General features: G+C 34.4%; 1 protein-coding gene across 4 annotated transcripts in view; it reads left to right on the forward strand.

The window, feature by feature from the left end:
• The window catches only part of LOC112161921 (SPARC), a 95,710-nt gene that overhangs the window by 4,307 nt on the left and 85,403 nt on the right, over window positions 1-6,000 (forward strand). The gene's annotated exons all lie outside the window — the stretch shown is intronic.

Below are 6,000 nucleotides of genomic sequence, written 5' to 3' on the forward strand. Positions count from 1 at the left end.
AAATATGAATTATCCAAGGATGGTTTAGATTTCTAATGAGGAAGCCTTCCAGACACTTTCTGCTAGAGGCATGTTAGATACATGCCAGTTGAAGGTGGTGATTAGGGAAAGTCAGAACTCACTGGAGATATTCTCTATCAGCAGGAGAACACACATTAACATAGAGCAATATGTTAACCTAAGCTCTTAATACTGCTGAATTTTACAAGAATTGGTCCGTTTTGGCCTAAAATGTTCAAATGTGGATTGTTAAAAAGTTTAATTTTTACATTTATTTATTGGAATAAAATTGTATAATTAGACCCAAGGAAGGGTTAGAAAAGTCTGGAGTAATTTTTCCTTTTTTTACATTTACTGTATGTTTTTCCAATAGTGGCTAGTCTCCAATAAACAGTGGGTCTTAGACGCCAAGTGTCTTTAGTATTTGTGCAGGGATGGCCAAGAAACACTCATTCGGTTTAGCATTTAAACTCCATGCGGTGGCATACAGCAGAGAAAATTCTGGTGAGGAATCTGCACGACATTTTGGGGTGGATCCTGAACGCATCAGAGAATGGTGTAAGCAGATGGATGATATGGAGAAAGAGGCTGCAGAAACAAGCTAACGGTTGTCCGGTGTAGTAGCAAAGAAAGTGAACAACGAGTAAGAAGTACATGGATTATTGAGAAAAGACGAAAAGGTGCGGTTTGTCCAGGACAATGATTAGCATTAAAGCGAAGAGGATAAACGTTCACAGACAGTGCTAATCAGAACATAATTCAACGTTCTCGTAAATTCTATGAATCCTGAAATCTTCATCTGTTTTTTCTAAACACTTCTCTCTCTAATAAATGCGGAGCCAGCTGCCACATTTTTTTTAATAAACACCTGGTCTACTATTAGAAGATAAACTGTAATGTAATAAACTGACACTCCTCCAGTAATGGTTCATTTAAAAGTAACATTATTTTGATTTTCAAGAACAAGTTTTGCTGTTGCAGTACGTCACCCCCAGAATGAATTTTGCTTTTAATGCCACGTTCACACCAACCACAATTTGTGTGTCAGGAAGATCCACAGTTTCAATGCTAACCCCGGACTCCCACGACTAGCGTTACAGCTCAGGTGTGATGCGGGAGCGGACTAGCTACGACTGACTCCCTTTGGCTACAGGATATCTGCAGCCACAGGCTTTTCTGCAGACCTCACGAAACTCCAAACTCACGTCGGTATGTAGGAAGTACATTAACCTCCCCCGTATTCGTAGTGCGTGATCGTCTGCAGTGGGATTTCTCGCACTTTTAAAGTTACGTAAAGACAGTGGCGCTCACATTGGAGCTGTAATGCTAGCCGTGGGCGCCCGTCAATGTATAGATGTGGCGCAACATGAGCTCTGCGGTGAAAATTTTTTTGCAAAGCAAGTTTTCTAGAATTTAATTTTCTTAACTTTGGCAAACATTTCAGTGGTGTATCAACTAATTACGAACTTGGCTTTGGTAGTGATGTGTTGAAGATGTGATCCAAAACCAACAAGGACGAGAAGCTGATCATCGCAGTTTAAATATTGAATAACATACATTAGATTCCAAATTAAAATAAAGTAAACCATCATAGTTTATTACTTCATTAATAAAGACATGCTGTAATGTTTGAGTCAGTTGGTGGTGTCAACAAAAAGTTTTCACTTTTTCATTCTTGATCGATATGAGATCAGATTCTGTGGGTAACTAAATGTGACCTTCACAATAAAACAACTCCATACCAAATGACTGCATTCAGTACCACTTCTCCTGAGGAGACTGGTGTCAAAAAGCTCCCAGAGGATTCAATTCTGGTCATGTTCCTGCGTGCCCCCACACCCACCACAACCCCTCAAAGCACCTTCTCACTACACTCAAGTTGAGCCCTTTTGCCTGCAGCATCTGTGAATGTTTGAAAGTGTTGCCGGAGGTGAAGAAGGAGGTTGTCATTCTGTTTCAAGAGCTGCGGTCAGGCGCTGTCACGTAGCCTAAAAATAAAAAATGACAAAAAAGTATAAATAAATTCTGGTGTAAATGAAGAAGCTCTCCTGTGCTTTGTTGTAGCAATTAAAAATAGATTACGTGGGTCAAAAGAATCGGGAAAATGTCAAAAATTCATTAAATAAATGATAACAACCCCCTAATGTATGTTGTCTAAACAACTTCAATAAATAATGACTCTAGAAATGGCTGTATGCAAAATTTTGAGTTTTTTTGTTCTGATTTAAGCAAATGCTGTCTAAGGAAAATTTCAAAATAAAACATCTCTATCTGAAAATGTAAAAGTTCAGAGCAGATTATGGATACATATCAAACAATTTGTTTTCACCATGTCTTTTGTTTAAAGTAATGCTTGTTAAATTAAAAACTTTAAATTAAATTCCTATTTTTCAAATGGATTAATAACATCTATGCCACCCTTTTGCTATCTTATGGGGTCCAGATGACCCCACCCATATATTGATGTGTGATTCGTCCCATGACAAAAGTGGACATGATTTTTTTGTCTGCCACGGACACCAGTGAAGATAAAAAAATCCTTAAAAAAATGTTCAGTGCGCTCTCTTTTGGGGTCCAGAGAGTTTTAATGTACACATGCCTAGGATAACACAAGGGGTAAATTACTAGCACAAAAAGATAAGTCCAAACTAAAAATTTTAATAAAAAAAGCGTAGTGCCATTTAATGAACCGAAATATAAAACAGAGGCCCCTTTTTTTTTATGTGGTGCTTCTAGGTTCAAAACTTCCACTGAATTTAAACACACACATACACACACAAAAGCAGGATTTACACCAATAAAAAAGTAAGATTTACATTATTGATTGTCTGTAGTTTGTGAGGAAAAGTTGAGTTAAATTTTGATCTATTGTAAAAACATAGTTTTTAGCCAAAATCAACAAATGTGTCAACATAGTTTCTGTAGAGCGGCATTACACCAGGAACTTATATCAAGACACATGAGAAATTCTGTTCAGTTTTAAAAATATAACCAATTTTTCTCAATAAAATACCATGATTGTCAAAACAATCATATTTTTATATCTAAACAGACTGTAGAGATGAAAATAAACACAAAAAACAAATAGACACACACACACACACACACACACACACAGATCAATGTAGTGGGCCGACGACGGAGCGGGAAGGTGTCTAAAACCACAACCAATGAGAGAGAGACGGAGAGCGGTTGGTGACTTGTCAAGATGGGTGATGTCAAAATAATTGTAGAAGCTTCAAATAACCACAGCTGAGCAGACGTATCTGTCGACAGTCGCAAAAAAATACGTGTCTGGTGTGAACTGGAGGTGAAGTGATTCCGCGCGCAATATATCCGCTTCACAGCGCTTCCGCGTCCGGTGTGAGTCAGAGGTTAGTTTAAAGAGAATGTATTTCTTAGTTAAGGGTGGGACTGTTGGTGCTGAGTGACCCAGCACTGCTCCTGGTTTATTTATGTAAATAAAAAAAAAAAACAACTCAGAAATGCTTTTATATGTTTATTTTTCTTTATATACGTCCTCCATCGTCAGACAAATACCAGAAAACATGTTAAAAATATATATAAAATATATATATATATATATATGTATAGATTCATAATTTACAATAATATACTATATATATTATTATATCTAACATATGTATATATATAATTATATATGTATATTATAAATAATTATTAATTTAGCGTATAGATGTAATTCAAATATATATATATATATATATTTATGTGTGTGTGTGTGTGTGTGTGTAATTATTTAAAATGATTCTATTTAAAGTGATTCCATTTATAAAAAGAAAAAAAAAATGAACATCTAGCTTAAGTTTTTAAATTAGTTCAGTTGATATCATTGTATACCGCCACATTTAACCTAAAGTAAAATTTCATTCTCTGTTTTGTGAACACACATGAGCTTCAGTGTGGGTGCTAAGACAAAGAACTGTATGATGTGCATGACCTTTTAAAATGATCTGTGAGACAGAGATTTACCTTTAATTTGACACATATATGAAAACATGTTTTTGATATATCTGCACTAAGTTCAACTACAAGCCACATGTCTGTACAGCGAGTCACATTAATCACAATAGGAAACAGTTTTGTCTTAACTCGTGAAGAATAAAGCTTACAAAAGTGACATTTTTCATTAAAATTAAATCACAACATTATGAAGGTAATAAAAGAGATAAAAGTTACAAGTTGTCACTGTAAGTCATTTCTTCAGTCCTACATGAAATATTCCAAAAGGAAAGCTGTGGGAAAGATTCAGAGATTTGAAGCTTTTTTAACCCCCCCAAAAAATCCACTATTTCCTGATATGAATCACAGCTTCACTAAAACCCAGCAGTGCATTTGCATGCAGGCTGCTTAAGGTGAAGGATCAAATCAGATCAGATCAGATCAAGAATGGTCTTTCGTTAGAAAAAAACAGCTTTATTAAATAATTTTTATTCAAAGATATTTGAATGTAATGACTCGACTGTGAAACAATAACCTTTAGTTTTCAATAAACTGCTTTTGATTTTTTTGGATACAATAAAAAAAAATGTTCCGTACAGGCAGTAAGCAGGATAACATCCATGATGAAGAAAAGAAAAATACAAATCCTCTTGGCAGCAGGACTTCCATGAAGAAATAAATGTAAAAATTTAGAAACAATAGCTTAAACTTATAAAAAAAACAACCAAAAATACACATAAATCAGTCAAAAAATAAATGTTAATTCAATTTAAAATGAAACACGAGTTTGAATGTCTTAACAAAAAGGCTCCTTGGTTCAAAAATTGTAAAATCTCAGGCTCTAAAATCCGAGCTGGAGAAGAAACAATCCTTCCACCGCTCACTCACCTGGAGCCAGGTGAGGAGTCCAGACCCCCCCCCTCCACAGAAACTCCAGTTCTGTCAGAGGGAACTCAAGGAGATCCCAGACCAGCACACAGTCCAAACGTGAGAAAAAATAAGTTGGTTCCATTATCATTGAAAGACAAGTTTGTGATAAAAAATTAATTGTCCTAATTTATAATTTATATCATAGGGAAAAAAAATTAAGCTTTCAGTTTTTTATGCTATTTTCAGTTAACTGACTTCCATGTATTCTATTATATTTCTAATTCTTCTTGAATCAAAATACTTGTAGTGGTTTGTGCCGGTTTTTAGCTATTTTGTACCTATGGAACAACATGAATTCAAAATCTAATACAAGTACTGTTTCTTTAATGTTTTACAATTTGTAATTATTAAATACTTTAAAAACAGTGTTGTCTTTACCCTAAATACTTCTTTCAGGAGCTTAAAAAATGTCATTAGCTGCGTTTCCATTACGCATTTTCGCAAAACTTTATAGAAATTCTCGGAATGCTAAAAAAAAGAAAACAATGACACTATTTCCATTAAATCTTAATTATGCAAACAAAAACATAAAACAACTCAAGCAATATCCCCAAGTCACCGCAGAGCTGGGAGTCATATCTGGTTGTTGGTCACGCAACTCATTTAATTACAAAAAAAAGTGTTTCCATTGCAGTTTTGTCAATTTCGATACAACTTTTAAAAAAACAGTTTTTTTTTTCCATAAATCGTCATGAATTTATTATCAAAAATTCAATTCACCCAATTTCATATAATGGAAACAGCCAATGTCTTTGTTATGCCATTAAAACCTGTATCTGCTATCACACTTATTTTGTTAATTCCGTTTAGAAAATCGCGTTTTTTTAAGTTTTTCCTTCAAAATGAACAAAGCAAAGTTAGAAACTGTATTGAAGGTCAACTTTTTTTCTTTTTACCAGTAGATTAAATATCCAAAAAGAGATGAGCTAGTTGTCAAAATTTTATTGATTTTTTTTTCTTAAGTGCACAGTTTACACTTTGAATTTCAGAATTACTTTATTTTCTTATAAAGTTTTTAGATTGGAGGAGAAAACTTTCCATTGACATTTGGCAAAGACCACATTAGCTCATTTTACTTGTCAAGGTATCCAACTGCAGTATTTTAGA

The sequence above is a fragment of the Oryzias melastigma genome, linkage group LG15, assembly GCF_002922805.2.
Source record: "Oryzias melastigma strain HK-1 linkage group LG15, ASM292280v2, whole genome shotgun sequence".
In the NCBI taxonomy this organism is placed as follows: Eukaryota; Metazoa; Chordata; class Actinopteri; order Beloniformes; family Adrianichthyidae; genus Oryzias; species Oryzias melastigma.